This window comes from Marmota flaviventris, unplaced genomic scaffold (assembly GCF_047511675.1).
Source record: "Marmota flaviventris isolate mMarFla1 unplaced genomic scaffold, mMarFla1.hap1 Scaffold_404, whole genome shotgun sequence".
NCBI classification, from domain to species: Eukaryota; Metazoa; Chordata; class Mammalia; order Rodentia; family Sciuridae; genus Marmota; species Marmota flaviventris.
In genome coordinates, this window is record NW_027288241.1 from 30,001 (window position 1) to 47,500 (window position 17,500).

Below are 17,500 nucleotides of genomic sequence, written 5' to 3' on the forward strand. Positions count from 1 at the left end.
TGTGCCACCAGGGGCATCTGTGTGCAAAATGGAGTTCGCAGACTTCTCTTGTCTCATTTCTTCCTCTGTTTTTCTCCTCCTCCTCCTCCTCCTCCTCCTCCTCCTCCTCCTCCTCCTCGCCCCGCCTTCCCCTCCCCTCCCCCACCCGCACCCTAACCTCCCCCTCCCCTCCCCTCCGCTCTCCCTCTCCCTCTCCCTCTCCTCCTCCTCCTCCTCCTCCTCCTCCTCCTCCTCCTCCTCTTCCTCTTCCTCCCCCCATCCCCCCCCCGCCCAAGTTAATTTGTCAATGGTTTCTTTTTAGCTATAAGTGGCGGTAGGATGACTCCACGAATATTCCTTATTTCAAGTGGGGACATTCTTTCCTAATCGGGAGTTCAGTTTTAATTGCATGCATCAAATCATTACTTGTGTGGGTCTGGGCTTTTTCTTCTCTTGGTGGTCAGTACCTGGAGAGGAATGTCACAGCCAGGGGGGGGTGCTCTTGAGTGTTTGTGCATTTCTGTCCTTCCTTGCCCACCAACTCAACTCTCGCTCGCTCCCTCTCTCCTTCCCTCCTTCCTTTCTTTCACTTTTGCTTCACTGTTTCTTTCCTGCTGGTGCTGGTGCTGGTGGTGCTTCCTTTCGTTTACTTTTCTTTATTTTTGTTCTTGATTTTTTTTTTTTAATATTTGCTCCCCCTCCCCCGGCCTTTCTCTCTCTCTCTCTCTCTCTCTCTCTCTCTCTCCTCTTCCTGTTGCTGAAAGCTTGGCCCAATCCAATAAGGATGGCAAGGTCTTGAGACACAGGAAAAAAGGCTTATGGCAGCACTGGCAAAGCAAAAACACAGGGACTCTTCTGCACGTCAGCAACAACAGGAGGTTTTGTAGAGGAGATTCAAAGGCCACCTTGCACTTCTTCCTGGCCGCAGTTGTAATTCGGCTTCTTACTTTTGATAAGAGTCATTTCTGACATCCTCTGGTCTCCAAAGTCTATGTGACTTCAAGACTACGCTGGGCGTGGACTCAAGGACAGATAAGTCTGCCTAAAACAGGGAAGAAAGGTGATATGATTTCCACTGGATTGAATCCAGAAGTACCTAACCACCACCACGGAGTTACACCTCAATTTTTTTTTTTTTTTTTTTTTTTTTTTTTGAGAGGGAGTGTCCCTTGATTGCTCATGTTGGCTAACATCAAAGGAGACAACATCCTATCTCAGTCTGTGATAAACCCTGTGGTGGTGTTATCACATGGGGTGGGGGGGGTGGTGTCCTTCCCCTTCCCCTTCCCCTTCCCTCTCTCCTTTCTCTATTTGCTGGTTAAAGCTCAAGGTCTCTGGAGGTTGCCTGAGTACTCCCAGGACCTCACCTTCTCTGGTGAGTAGCTGAGGTGGTGGTTGCTGGACACGGTCCTACCATTCTGATCTTTCACTACTCTTACTGTTCTCTTCCAGGACTTTTGGATCGACTTCCTTCTTCCAAGGATGGTGGAATGATGACAAAGATGATTTGGGACACTTTTTTTTTTTTGGTGGTTGTTTTTCCTCCCGGATGGCTGTCAAACCTGCAGCAGCACACACATCCGTCCATCTCGAAGTGAAGAATCTCTAAAGGATCTTCAAGGAAAGCATGGACAAGGAGGATTCGGTCCCGGGAGACTCTTGACACGAGATGGGAAATCCCCCCCCCCCCCATTTCTTCTGGAAAGTACCTAATACCAATATAAAGACAGGACAAAATGCAGCACAGGCTGGCTGGCTGGCTGAGGTTTATGTAGCGCCGAGTAGTTCTACAGGTAAAATTGGATCCCAGAGCAACTGTGCAGCTACTCAGGGTCCTTGCCTTCCCCAACTGTCCCCTATGGGACCGAAGCTGCTCCCTCCCCTAAGGCTTTCTCAGTCAGCTAATCCTCCACACTTAGGAGTGGTGAAGGTGGGACACACGTTTTAGGCTTGCTTGGCTTCTTCAGTCGGATCTCATCTTGCCACCGGGTCAGAAACACAAGCATATACACGAGAATGTGCATAGCGACGGGTTTCCACCCTGTGGAACTTGGGAGTCCACAGTGAGTGGTCTGTGGTCTGAAAAGGGCAGCCTCGTTAGTTGCAGTCACTGAACGCTAGGTGGCGCAAAGCTACCGTCATTTTGGAAGGCCTGCCTGAGTTCCATTTCCAGTTTAGATATAATCTATCTACATGTGTAGACATAGATAGATAGATAGAGAGACAGACAGACAGACTTAGATATGTATATCTATATCCATATAGAGATCACTAAGCTGCAAGCCGCCGCGTCATATCTTCCTCTCTTCCCTCAGCCTACTGAGTCCCTGGAAAGACAGATGGGCACGGGCCTCAGTGCGGTTGTTCCCCCGCCCCCCCTCCCCCATACAGTAAAGTCCCCCGGAAGCACTGGGGGGCGGGGAGGACATATCGCTTTCACCCCTGGTATCTGATCACTTTCCTTAGCCTTTAACATGCCCCACCTAGGAGATAGCTTCTGTGCCTCTGCCCGACCCTTGGAATTTGAACTATAATCCACACTTCCCCCATCCCACTCACTCCAATTCCCCAGCAGTAGTCCCTCCCAAGGCTGTCACCACTAGAGGTCCATAGTAAACACCTTCCCCCACCCCTGAGAGTTATGAGGGAGGGCCTGGATGAGGTTAAGAGAGAAACAAACAAAAACAAAACAGTGATGTTTCCTGTGTGTGTGTGTGTGTGTGTGTGTGTGTGTGTGTGTCTAGTGTGTACCGGTCTGCGCACAAAACCCAAACAGGATGAATTTGGGCCTGGGAGAAGGAGAGGGAGGCCCTTCCTGGGTTTACTTTCTGGGGAAGGGAAGAGACAAAGGAAAAAAGGTGAGGGTGTTGCCCAGCAATCAAGACCGTTTGTGGACCAATGCCCAAGGCCCTGGGTCTCTTCCCCAGCCTAGCATCACAAAAGAAACAAAAGTAGTGAACAAAGAGAGACTCAAACAACCAAAACAGGCAAGGCAATCTCATCTCAAAGTGCCCACGGGAAAGGAAAAAAAAAAAAAAATGAAGACTGCCAGACTGCCGTGCTGGGCTGGGATGGGCTGGGGTCCTTTATATCTCAGCGTTGGAGTGCTCGCCTAGCATATTCGAGGCCCTGGGTTCCATCCTCGGCTCCAGATAAAAAGAAACTAATAACATAAAGGCATTGTTTCCAACTAGGCCAAATAAATAAATAAATAAAATCAAGACACTAGAAGAGACCTTGCTCACACAGAAAAAAAAAAAAAAAAAGCGGGGGGGGGGGGCAGATCAAGATGGAAATCACTCTACCCTTGGCATCCAATAGACAAATAAGGCTCCCCATACTCATGTCAGGGTTTCCTTGGTGGGGATGGAACTAAAAACCAGCCCCTCACACAGGGGCTGGTTTCTGACTGGAGCCTGGAACTGGGGACTGAACACAGACACAGTTTACCACTGAGATAAACCAACATCCCCTCCCCTTTTTATACAGATATTTTTATACATTTTTGGTAAATCCATTGATTTATGAGTTGAACCCAGAAGCGCTCACTTGACCACTGACTGAGCCACATCCCCATATTCAATTTATCTATCTATCTATTCATTTGTTTTCTGGCTTGCTTGCTTGTTCTAGTTAAAGCTTGGTCCCAGGGTTTCAAAAACTGACTTCCAGACCACTCACGTAGAAAGGAATCAAGCCTTTATTAAAGCACAAGTAGTGGCGACTGAGCAGAAGAACATAAAGCTGTTCCCCTGGCCAGCCCCAAACAATTGCAAGGGTGCCCCTTATAAGCCTGAAACCTGCAAAAGGGACGTTTTGGGGGGAGGGGGCGTCTAGCTAATGCAAGCAAGCCATAGCCATGTTACAGAAGCGGGAGAGTGAAGTCAGGCGGAGGGACGCTCAGCCAATCACAATCAGCCTAGCCACTCCAGTGACAGAAGCATAGCCGCCCCCCCCCCCCCCCCCCCCGTTATGGGCTAGTTACAGAAACAATGTCCCATTTCCGTGTTCTTAAAGGTTTCTATAGCACAAGGAAAAGAACATCTTGCCCCAGTCATCACCCTTCTACTTGGCCTGGTTGTTTTACAGAATGGAGACATAAAACAAAACGGAGTCCCATTTGCTTTTACTATCACAACTTTTCTTTTGGAGACAGGGGTCTCGCGAGGTTACTTTCTCTCGCTATGAGCTTACAATCCTTCTCTCAAGCTCCTCCTGATCCTCTGGGGGGGGGGGGGAGGACAGACATGAACCCCCAACCCATGCCTGGCTAAAACTTGCATTTTAATTTTTTTCCCCTTTAATTTCTTGAGTTGTAGATGGATGGACACACTATCTTTACCCTATTTGCTTGTGTGCCCCTTTGTTTTGGGTTCTGTGGTGCTCAGGATCGAATCCGGCGCCCCACACGTCCCAGGCAAGTGGTCTACTACCGAGCTAAAACCCTAGCCCAAGCTTTGCATTCTAGAATGAATACATTTCCTTCAATGCTGAAGGAACACAGACATATTTATTGTACAACAAGCCCAGAGATCTTCACATCACATTGCCTAGAAGTCCTACGTACATTCATTGACCTTTGACTTTGGAAGCCACGTTCAGAATCTATGACTCTGGCCAGATAACTGCCACGATGTGGTTTTTGCTCACCAACAGTTGGACCTAGGTGAACAGCTTGGACTCAAGTGGACAAATACTCTTATGCGTTCAGAAAACAGTGCCACTCGCCTGGTACAGGAGTATTCTTTCAACAAACGATCACCAAACCCTTACTTACTCAATTAAAACTAACAGATGTGAAAACTGGTCATTAATGGCACAGATCTTTTTATTTATTTATTTATTTTTAAACTTTTTTTTTAGAGAGAGTGTGAGAGCGAGAGACAGAGAGAGAGAATTTTTAAATATTTATTTATTTATTTATTTATTTATTTATTTAGTTAGTTAGTTAGTTAGTTTTCGGTGGACACAACATCTTTGTTAGTATGTGGTGCTGAGGATCAAACCCGGGCCGCACGCATGCCAGGTGAGCGGGCTACCACTTGAGCCGCATCCCCAGCCCCAAGCACAGATCTTTTTTTTCTTTTTTTTAAATCTGAATGTTACACCGAATGCGAATGCATATGTTAGAACTTCCACATGTGTCACTGACTATGGGATAAGTTTAGAGCTTCGATACAATACACGTTCTAATAAAAAGGGCACTAATTGGTGACCTCTCATGTAGGAAACCTATATGTCTTTAAGTGTACCGACTTTTGAAGAATAAAATAATCTCTCACACACAGCATACTACTCTAGTCCCCAGATGTGCACACATCTCCAGTGACAGACATGTGGGGTGATTCAGGAGAATCACAAGACTAACACAGCCTCAGCAACTTATGGAGCCCTGCGGTAATGAGAGAGAGAGAGAGAGAGAGAGAGAGAGAGAGAGAGAGAGAGAGAGAGAGAGAAGGGGGGGGTAGGTGTTGGGGGGGGTGTTGCTCAGAGGCAAAGCATCTCAGAAGGAAGAGGGGGAATTTATTATAATAAGAAAACATAAGAACTGAACCTTTACAGCAACAAAACTCTGACGACTCTGCTGACACTCTGTTGTTCGAGGCCTAACAAGGTTATCAAACAGAAAAGTGATTTTCTGGATGGAAATTCTAAATATTTGTTAGCCAATGGGCAGATAACCGACCCTGAAAGTCAATATAGCCTTCACCTATGATTAGGGAGGGGGAGGGAAGGAAAAAGAGAAAGGAAAAAGGATATGGGTTTTAACATGAGCCTCAGTGGCTGAGCAGTGAGACTTATACTCAAAGCATATAAAGTGGACCCCTGTTACATTTTCTTTCTGACCCCCCCCCCACCTCCCCCCCCCCCCCAGTTCCTTGATTTGACAGTTGGGAGAAAATTTTTTTTAAAAAAGACAAAAAGGACAACAACAGCAACAGACAGAAACCACAGCCACCCTTACGAATTTCTGAATTTACATGAGTGAATTACTCTTCTTGATTCTCAGTAACATAGTTTATACTTTTCATGGTTTTTGGTTTGTTTGTTTGTATGTAGTTAAAAAAAATCAGAAGAAATTATTGTTATTCATTGCATATAGAGTGACCCATGTTAGCTCGATCTTATCTCTCAGTTGCAAAGAAGGGGGGGGGGGGCGAAAGGGGGGAGGGGTTGTTGTTGTTGTTGGTGGTGGTGGTGGTGGTGGCAAAAAGCAACCTGGAACCTGCTTTACCTAGGCTACTGGTTTGATAAAGTCTTCCTTACATGGATGTGTTGTAGGGACAAATGAGGCAAGGCACCGACCGAACAGAGCAGGAAAACGGTTTTATTTGGCTGCAGCCAAGTTCAGAGGACACGGCTGGCTTTTGCTGTAATGAATTAATCCCCTGAGTTCAGGTAGTTTCAGAGTTTTCTACCGAGCATGTAAGGGGAGGGGCTCAGAAACTCATGGTCAGCAGAAGTTCACATAAAAGCAGCTTTTTCTCTCACTGTTCTGGGCATGTTAACCCCTCGAGGACAACACCTGAGAAGGGGAGAGCTTCTTCTCCCCTGTCTAGTCTCCCCCTGCCAGCTGTTACCATGGAGTCCAGTTGGTAACTTCTTCTCGTATCTTAAACCTGTAGACATCTCTGTGAAGTCCAGCTCAAGGCCAGAGGCCTTGTTTGCACATTTCTTCAAAGTACTATTCTGGATATGTTTGTGAAAAACTAGTAAGGGGGAGTGCTGGTATCTTCTCGGCCAGTGGCCAAGTAAACAGGGCGACACGAAAATAGGAAGTTTATCCACCTTGAGTTCTTTGGCAGAGACTCTTCGGCTGCCTGACAGACCTAAAACCAGTCTGGGTGAAGATTTCTGAAGAGGCCCAGTTAAGACTTTTCAGTGGAGAAAGGGGGTGCCACTTCAGATGATGAATCATCGCAAAGACACATTGGACTGACCCAAACATATCACATATTTTAAGATTCTTCTCATTCACGGCAAAGAGTAAGCAGTTTTACCTAACAATAGTTTGGTTTCAAAAGGCTTTTTTTTTTTTTTTTTTTTTTTTTTTTTAAATCTAATCCCCCTGCTTTTCCCTTAGAGCTCTTCTCTTTTCTCTAGGAAAACTCTACTCTTAGTCAGAGGTCCAAATCTCCGTTCAAATGACACAGGAAAAAAAAAAGAAAATTCTCTCAAGCACCTGGCCCCCTCCTGCCCCAAACAAAAAAGTTCTGGGTGATCAATGAATTTAAGAGGCAGGAAGAATGGATCATTAACAGAAATGAACATAACCACAGTTACTACTTTCTAAGAATTGGAAAGAATTACCCAGGGCAGAGCTTCCAATTGAAACACTGTAATTATTAGAGAACAAACAAACAAAGAAACAAACAGACAGACAGACAAACAAAAACCCTGAAGTACAAGAGACTCTCCCCTTCTCTCTCTATAACTTACACACTCTCTCTCTCTCTCTCTCTCTCTCTCTCTCTCTCTCTCTCTCTCGCTTGATTTTCAGTTTCTCACTTAGTGGAGCACCCCTTTTCTTTAGGATCAATCTCCTCCTAGGTTTCTTTTTATACCAAAGGGGGGCAAGTTACACATGATCCAGGAGAAGGAGGCCAAAGCAATCAGATTACTAAGGAACATCAGGAGAGAGAAATTAAATGCTGGTGGACACATTGAACCAATGCTGTGAAACAAATGATATTCAAATTAACCTCTTAGTTTAGTTTTAAACCAATCGGTCAGCATAAATGCAGAGTTAGAGAGACAAACTGACCCTTAAAACAGATACGCGAAACCATACTGGAATTTGAAACAGGTTGGGAATTGTGAACAGCCTGGAGAGGCCACATTTTTCTTCCTTCAGGGGCAGTGGGAGAGACTTTGCACTGCCTTTTGTTATGTAAATTAGAACTGAGACCTGCCCCCAAGCAAGCCCGGTTTAGTGTAAGAATCTTACTTCCCCGCCCGTCCTGATAACTGGCACCCCATCCTGACAGAAAACAAATTTTCCCTTGCAGACAAAGTGGTAGGAACCCAAAGAGGCTGGAACCACCCCTCCCCCTCCCCCCCCCCCAAAGAAAAACCACAATGGCACCGAGAAGGAATAGTACAAGTACCTGCTCTCTCTAGGCTACTGATTTGATAAAGTTGACACTTTGTTGGGGGTATTTCAATCTCACCTTGACCCCTGACCTGCCCCTCTCAAGAGTTTGTGAAAGATGGATGCTGCTATTTCTCCCTGAGATTTGTGAATCTACAGGTTTATACTTTCTTTGGGTTTAATCCGGTTCTTGAAATGACTCCTGGCAGTGGCCAACATGCCCGACCTCCAGCTTACTTTTGTGTTGTTCAGAGAAGAGTTGTGGTGTGATTTCATCTTTTAGACTTTGTGGAGATTTGGTTTATGTTCCATTCTACGGTCAACTTTGGTAAACATTCCGTATTCGCTTTAAAAGAATGTCTGCTGTGTGGTGGTGGCCTTGCAGTGTTCTGAACATGCCCATTAGGTGTGGGTTGTTCGCGATGTAGTTCTGCTGTCCTTTGTTACTGATTATTTATTTATGGCCTAAGTCGTCAGCTGCTAAGGGATGAGTGTTCTCGCCTCTTTGCCATAATAGATTTATCCATCGTTTCTTTTAATTCTCTCTGGTTTTCATGTAGGTATTTATTTATTCATTCATCCATTTATTTATGTATTTATTTATTTTTCAGCTGTAGATGGACACAATATCTTTATTTTTATTTATTTATTTTTATGTGGTGCTGAGGATGGAACCCAGGGCCTCACGAATGCAAGGCAAGCACTCTACCACTGAGCTACAATCCCAACCCTCATGTAGGTATTTTGAGGTTATTGAAAGACTTGCACACTACCTTAAGATTGTTGAATGCTTCCTCAAACATCTGACTGTTTATCAATGTGCTATGTTCCTCCTACGCCTGGCAGTGATTGTCTTGTGTGTACCTTGAAGTCATACTGAAAATAAAATAAATAAGTGACTGGGTACAGTGGCCTATGCCTGTCATCCCAGACACGCTTCTCTCTCTCTCTCTCTCTCTCTCTCTCTCTCTCTCTCTCTCTCTCACACACACACACACACACACACACACACACACACACACACAGCCGAGGCAGGAGGATCGAGAGTTTAAAGCCACCCTCAGCAAAAGTGAGACACTAAGCAACTCAGTGAGACCCTGTCTCTAAGTAACATACTAGATAGGTAGGGCTAGGGGATGTGGCTCAGCAGTCAGTGAGTGCCACTGAGTTCAATCCCTGGTTACAGGCCTCCTCCAATAAATAAACAGATAAATAAATACATATGTTTATTTTGTTTATTTAGGTGATGATGATGATTTTAATGTGGTGCTGGGATTGAACCCTGTGCCTCATACGTACTTGGTAAGTGCTGTACCATTGAGCCACAACACCAGACTGACAACACCATGAAGTGCTCTTGCTCAGACTGTGGTCTCCTGTGTGGCTGGGGAGGGCAGGGGTTGGGTCCATTTAGGGCTGATAGATATTGGTTGCACTGCTACTTCTTAGATGAAACAGTGCGTAATATGTGCACACAGATAAAAATGAAGGTAGAGATGGCAAGCTTTCTCCAGCTTGATTTATCCCAGAGCATGTGGTGTTTCAGTCTAGGGCAACAGACCATGCTTTTTAGCCAAGGCAGCCTCACTTAGAGCCCTGTTACAGCTTCTTATTACCAAGTGCCTAAATGTAAAATTTGGCTCCGTGATATTGATAGATCAATAAAAATAAAAATACAACAACAACAACAACAAAAAAAAAAAAAAAAAAAAAAAAAAAAAAGAAAGAAATAAAAAGATAAAATGGCCAAACAGACAAAATAGAACTCCACAAGGAAGAATCCTTTTTCCTATTATGATTAGTATTCTTTTTTTTTTTTTTTTTTTTTTCTGTTTCGTAGTACGTTGTCGGTGGACAGCACACCTTCTTTCGATTTGTTCCTTTTTGTATGGCGTGCTAAGGCTCAAACTCTGTGCTAGGCCGGTCCTCTGCCACTGACCCAAAGACACAGACAGCCCCTAGACAAGAAAGGATTCTCAGAGGCTGGTCATCTTCCAATTTTTTTTTTTGTACTGAAAAAGCAGGAAACACAAAGCCCAAAGACAAGCAGATCAAATTCCCAAGCAACCGATTTCAAACTGATTTTTACATGTTTCCGTCAATTCCTACATAGTCTGGATGGATCCAACCGTGGCCTATCAGTCAGTCGGCCTGACTAATTGTGGCTTCACCGTGGTGGTTTCGGTTTTGAAGTCCCACACCGCCGGATTCTCTAGGGGTGCTGGGCAGACTGCCGGCGCCTCCTGCTGCTGCGGGGGACCCTGGCGCGGGGTGGGGGGGGGTGGGGGTGGGGGTGGGGTGGGCAGCTGGCGGGACGTGTCCAGGTGACTTTCTACGACCCCTGCTAAGCGGATCTCGCTGACACCGACCGAGGTTCCGCGTCCCTTCCGCCTGATTTTGTTGACGGTTTTCGAGCTCCCCCTGGTGGCCGCTTTTATAGGAGCGTCTTAATCCACTTCTGAGAAGTATCTGTTCAGGTCCTTGGCCCATGGATTGATTGGATTATTTGTTTGATTCTTTTTTTTTTTTTTTTTTTTTGGCTTTTTGTCCCCCCCCCCCCTCCCCCCGTTGTTGTTGTTGTTTCGCTCTGGGACAAGGGCCCACGCTTTTTAGCCAAGGCAACCGCTCTTAGAGCCCTGTTATAGCTTCTTATTACCAAGTGCCTAAACGTAAAATTTGGCTCTGTGACCCAATGGAAAATGACTTGCGGTTTAAGAAAATGCTCAAAAAACAACAAAAAACTCAGGTAAACAGATAGGTAAATAGACGGCCATTTGTAGCGGCGGTGGAGGCTGCGTTCCGCAGGCGCTGCGGAGAAGCTCAGAGGAGCCAGTCCCCCGGCCGCTACAGCCCCTGACCCCTGCGCTCAGTCGGCTTCTCTGCGCCTCGGGCGGCACCAAGTCAGCCCCGGGGCTTGCTGCCGCGCCCAGAGTCCTTCCTGGCAGCTCCCGGCGCTCGGGACCCCCGCCCGTCCGCACACGTCCCCGAAGCCGGGCCTAGGGCGGGCGGCGGAGGCTCGGCGCGGCTCGGCGCGGCACGGCCCGGCTGGGCTCCGCAGTTTTGAAGAAATCTATACGTTTCAAAGACAGATTCTCAGAGTAAAGGATCGTGATGAGTTTCCAATGATTTTAATTGGTAATAAAGCAGACCTGGATCATGAAAGACAGGTTACACAGGAGGAAGGACAGCAGTTAGCATGGCAACTTAAAGTAACATACATGGAGGCATCAGCAAAGATGAGGATGAATGTAGATCAAGCCTTTCATGAACTTGTCCGGGTTATAAGGAAATTTCAAGAGCAAGAATGTCCTCCTTCACCGGAACCAACTCGGAAAGAAAAAGACAAGAAAGGCTGCCATTGTGTCATTTTCTAAGAATCCCTTGAATTTTAGCTACCAACTCCCAGGAAAAGCCCTCATCTCCTCCTCCTCTCCTGATGGTTTACCTCATGTTGGTACCTTTCTAGCCTTAGACAAATGATCACCGTGTTAGCCTTAGACCAAGAAGCCGGCTAATCCTTTCCAGACCAATTTAAAGGAAACACTAAGGCTGCTTCAAAGATGATCTGATTCTTTCTAAATACATGTCTACATATACAGACATATTCTTCTTTTAAGGGCTTACATCTTAATAGGGATGAATCAGTTGTGCAACCTAAGCTGTTTGCTAAGCTGAAGTTTTAGGTTGTGAAATAATTTTTAACTTCTGGAATCATATTACCTACTGTTATTCTAACATCCACAGGAGGGTTGTTTTTTTTAATATGAATTTTTTGCCTATCTTTAAAGATTTTGATGTCAACCTTACATAACCTTAAATACACTGAACGGAGTTTACAAAATTGAGACATATCAGACCTTTCTTGATACTACAGCTTTTGTTTCCCAGTGGCCAAAATACCAAAATACCTATTGTATTTATGGATTAAAACCTGCTTCTCGGGGCTGGGGATGTGGCTCAAGTGGTAGCGCGCTCGCCTGGCATGCGTGCGGCCCGGGTTCCATCCTCAGCACCACATACAAAGATGTTGTGTCCGCCGAAAGCTAAAACATAAATATTAAAAAATTCTCTCTTTAAAAAAAAAAACAAAAAACTGCTTATCAAGCCTGTGATGACTCCTCCTCTTGAAGATGATAGTGTTCTATGTGGCCAAATATTTGGACTCATTCTGGACTTGGGCATCTCAATGTGTACTTGGTTTCTTAATTTAACTCTTTCACAGCCATGCTAAGGATAAGAATGAATGATTTCTGTCTGTCTTCCTTTTCAAGTATTTCAGGTTTAAGGCATTCCAAAAAAACTAAAGTTGTTTTTGTTTGCTGTCATATAAAACACGGAATTGAGCTTTCCAGAGTCACAGATGGTTAATGTTTTTGCTATGTACTTTTGTGCATTATTTTCTTATTGAACTATTCAACAAGTATTTTTATATGTTTGTAAGCAAATATGCTTCACAGCATACCTTGTGTATATGTAAAGATAAGTATTTAATTCTCACTGTTCACTTTTAACTGACAAAGAAAAAAAAAGTGGAAACCACAGAAACTGTGGTAGAACTTTTACTTGCTGGTCTGATCCTGGTTGTATCTATCTTTGGCCAGTTTTATCCCCATTCAAGAAACCTTCCCAATCGAATACAACTGGATGAGACTCTGAAATCATTTCAATATCCCCTGCTATATATTGACTGTTATATCAAGTATTAATTGTAAAACTTGTAATTGACAATCAGTATAACTGTGGATGGCTTCTGATTTTGTTTTAATTCTGTGGATTCTGTTTAAGCAATTCAAAAGTATGTTCCTGATTGTGAGATACTAAGTGGTATGGCAGAGTTGTCACTTTATTGAATGTGTACAACAGTCCCATGACCTTTATAGAGCATACCCTTGGATAGCTTCAGGTGCTGAAATTAAAGTTGATCTGTTTTCACAAGATGAAAAAAAAAATTGGTAAATAAAAACACAAATACAGATAAGAATTAATGGGCTGGGGATGAGGCTCAAGTGGTAACGCGCTCCCCTGGCATGCGCGGGGCGCTGGGTTCTATACTCAGCACCACATAAAATAAAATAAAGATGTTGTGCCCACTGAATACTGAAAAACAAACATTAAAAAATTCTCTCTCTCTCTCTCTCTCTCTCTCTCTCTCTCTCTCTCTCTCTCTCCCTCCCTCCCTCCCTCCCTCCCTCTCCTTCTTTTGTCTTTAAAAAAGAAAAATAAGTAAAAGTTAAAAAAGGGGCTGGGGATGTGGCTCAAGTGGCAGCGCACTCGCCTGGTTGCGTGCGGCCCGGGTTCGGTCCTCAGCGCCCCATACAAACGAAGATGTTGTGTCCACCGAAAACTAAAAAGTAAATATTAAAATTCTCTCTCACTCTCTCTTAAAAAAATAAAAAAAAATGTTTATATATGTATATAAAATGTGGCCAGACAAAATAGAACTCCACAAGGAAGAATCCTTTTTCCTATTATGGTCAGCATTCTTTTTTTTTCTTTTTTCTTTTTTAGAGTAGTTGTAGGTGGACAGCACGCCTTCTCTTGACTGTGTTCCTTTTTGTATGCCACGCTAAGGCTCAAACCCAGTGCCTCCTATGTGCTAGGCCGGCCCTCTGGCACTGAACCACAGACACAGACAGAGGAGGAAGGATTCTCAGAGGCTGTTCATCTTCCGGTTTTTTTTTTTTTGTTTTTTTTTTTGGGTACAGAAACAGGCGGAAACACCAAGCCCAAAGACCAGCAGATCAAATTCCCAAGCAACCGATTTCAACGGGTTTTTACACGTTTCTGTCAATTCCTCCATTCTGTGGATGGATCCGACCGTGGCCTAGCAATCTGCCCGTCTGATAGTGGCTTCACCGTGGTGGTTTCGGTTTTGAAGTCCCACACCGCCCGTGTCCCCGGCCGGATTCTCTAGGGGTGCTGGGCCGATCTGCCTGCGTCTCGCGCCCGCCGCTGTGGGGGGCCCTGGCGGGGCGACCCGGCTGGTGGGATGTGTCCGGGTGACTCTCTACGACCCCTGCGGAGCGGATCCCGCTGACGCCGCCCGAGGTTCCGCGTCCCTTCCGCCTGATTTGGTTGACGGTTGTCGAGCTCCACCTGGTGGCCGCTTTCATGGGAGCGTCTGATCCTCGGAAGTCGCCAAGGCGTGATATTCGGTGGCGGTGGCCGAGACAGAGATCCAGGAGTTGGGCGGCGCCAGCGGAACTGTCTCGGTCGCGCTGGGCTGGGCCGTTGTGGCCCGTTGGCGGTATACTGGACCGGCAGGCTTTGTGTGTGTGTCGGTTGTCTTCTCTCCCTGCTCGGTCCGGGCCGCGGGCGCCTCGGTGGCAGTCTGAGCGGTTCCTTCGCCGCCACGGGCTTCGCTTGGCCCCGTCTGGGTCGGTCGCCGGGACTCCTGTGTTATTTTTCTCCCGCTGCCTCTCCCTCTCCCTCTCTCTCTCACGGGTTTTGGCCGCGGGGCTGCGCCGGGCGGGCCAGAGGGGTGTGCTTGGCCGGCCTTGCCGCATTCCCTCTTTGGGGGCCCGCTGCCCGGGGCTTGTCCTGATGGCTATGCCCGGCGTCCTTCGGTGGTGGGTCGCCTTAGCGTGTTCCCCGGCCGCCCCCCGGTCCTGCTCGTTGGAGATGGTGGTCCCCGTCTCTTGTTTTCGCCTTCGTCCACGAGGGTCGACCAGTTGTCCCTAGGGGCTCTGGAGCTCGGTGATGGGCCCGATATCGCGGTGTGCTGACCGCGACTCTGTTCAGGGAAGGCGGCGGTGCTGAGTGAACTGTTCCCCGTTGCCCCGGTCGCGATTGTTTTGGCCCGAGTTGGCCGTTTTCTGCCATCGGGTAGGTGCTGACACGTTGTCCTCTGGCGCGTGCCGCCAGAGGGAGGGAGCTTGGGCCTCCGGGTGCGTGCCGGGCTCTGGGCTGATGGGGTGGCCCGGACCCGTTCCCTCTGGAGCTGCTTGCCTGGGCCTGCGTGCGACGGCTCTTTGGCGCACCTGGAGTGCCCTCGCGGTGGTGCCACCTCCGGCCGGCCGGTCTTCTGGCGCCGGGGGGCGGCGGGGGAGGTGGCGGGTGGTCCTTTACCGCCCGTGCGCTCCTCGCTGCGGGCACCGGGGGCGGTGTGACGACGCTCGTTTCCATGGCTCTGAGTCGCGCGTGTCAGGCGTTCCCCGTTCCGTGTCGTCGGCCGCTCTCCCTGGGGTGTGGGGCCGGTGAGGCCGTAGCAGGCTCCTCTTAGAAGCGGTCCTCGCCGGGTCTCCCCCTGCTCCCTGGGTCTCTCCCGCCCACCCTGCTGATCGATGTGGTGACTCTGCGCTCTCCTGGGCTGGACCAAAGCCGCGCCAGGCGAGGGACGGACATTCATGGTGAATGGGCCAGCTCTTCTCGTCCTGCCTGCGGGTCCCTCGCCTTGCCTCCCCGCCCGTTCGCGGTGCGGGGAAGGGCGGGGGTGCGGAATCCGGCCTCGACCTCGCTCCCGGGGTCCTTTGACGTAGCGGGTGCTTCTCGCTCGCCGCCCGCTCTGGGCGGCCAAGGGCCGTGTGTGGCCCTCCCCGCGCCGGGGAGGGCTGCCGCCGTGCTGCTTTGGCGCGACGGTGCGCCTCTGCTTCGGTGCTCCTGGGGCGCTCCGGGTCGTTTCCTGAGGTGCCTGAGGCTGAGCCGGTGTGTGCTGTTCCCGATCCCAGTGCCGCTGCCGCGGCCGGCCGCCGCCTCGCTGTCGGTCTCGCCCCGTCTGCGGGGGTTTCTGAGGCGAGTGCCCGAAAGGAAGAGCGTTGTTGCTTCGCTCGGGGGATCGAGGCGGTAAGCTCGGCAGCGTTGCGCGTTCCCTCTCCGGGGGGGAGCGGGTTGCGTTGTCGTCCCCAGTGCCGAGTGGCGTGGGGAGTGTCAGGCGAGCGGGCGCCCGGGCGCTCTTCCCCACCTCCGGTGGGGGAAAGGAGACGTCGCCCGGGCGTTTGAGCGATTGTGGCGGGACGCCGAGCTGGGGCCGGTCCGGTCCCCGAGGCGATGGGGCTTTGGGTGTCCCCGGCCGCGAACGCTCAAGAAGCCTTGTGCTTGCCCATACCGCAGATCCCCCTCGTTGTCTCGGTGGCCGGTTGGGAGAGGGGCTGGGTCGGGTGCCGCCCACCCTCAGTGAGGAACGTTTCTCTAGCGATCCGTGAAGGGCGTGCCTCGTGTGGGGTACCGGATTCCCCCATTGGCCGCCCCCTGCCTTGTGCGCTACGCTACCGTCGGTGGTGTGTGTAGGCGAGAGTCCCCCCCTTCCCGCCGTCTGGGAGGGCGGGGGTCCGCCGGCCCCCCGCGGGTGGGGGCCGAGCGCCTGCTCTTTGTGCCTACCGCGGCCCACGCCTCCCCCCTTCGAGTCGGGGGAGGGTTCCTGCTGGGCCTGGCCGGGCCCTCTGGCGCACGTGGGGCCACCGTGTGGGCCGCTGGTGCCTGCCGCGTGTGTGCGCGCGGTGGCGGTGGGGCTCTGTTCGCGCAGCCGGGGGTTGAGGGGCCCCGTCCCCCCTTCCCCCTCGCCCGCTGCGAGTGGCCCTCTGCCCGCTCCCGGTCCCGAGCCGGCGGGCGGCCTGCGTGCGTGTGCGCTGGCCTGGGGCGCGGCCGCCGCGGCCCCCCCTGGGAGCGTTCCGCGGGCGGCGTGGTGAGCGAGCGGACCCTGGGGGCCGTAGAGGCCCAGGTCGTGGGACTCGACCGGCACGAGGTGTGGCGTTGCATGCTGGCGTTTGGAGTCCAGGCGCGTCTCGTCGCGTGGAGGGCCACCCTGTGGTGGCGGGGCGGCGGGTCTCGTTGGGAGGCTCCGGGGCTGGGACCGGAGGCCGGGTTGGCGTCGCAGGCGGTGCGGGACCGCCCTCGCGTGTGGCGGTGGGACCCCGCTTGTTTTCCTGGCGGCCCGACTCTGTGCCCGAGGTCTTCTCCCCGGTTTCCTCTCCGCGTTTCTTTGCCCCTCGCTGCCTCCGGCGCGCCCTCCATCCCGGCGGGGTTGTGCCCCCCTCCTCGCCTCCGCCGAGCCTCCCCCCTGGCTGACTGGTCGCGGCCGCGCTGCCGCCCCCTCCCGGGCGTGTACCGGGTGTGGCGGTGGGCACGCTGGACGGGCGGTTGTCGCTGGGGATGCTCGTCACGGTGTGCGGGTTGAGGGTTCGGGGGCTCCGCGCCTCTTGCGGCGGCGGTGGGGCGGTGGGGCCCTGTCCCCCGCGGGGGCCCTCCCGGGAGGTTGGCTGATGCAGGGAACCCGGCCGGCGGCTCGTCCGGGGCCACGCGGGACCGCCCGTGCGCCTAGTGTGTGCGCTGGCGGTGATACACCGTGTGCCGCCCTGGGTTTGTCCGTCCGGTGCGGCCCGCGCGGCTCGGCCAGCTCTCTCCGGGCGGGGCTCCTCCGCGGGTGGGCAGGTGCCCGCTCCCGTTTCCTGCCGCCCTTCTGGCGCGCCGCTCCCCACGCTGGCTGCAGCCGCC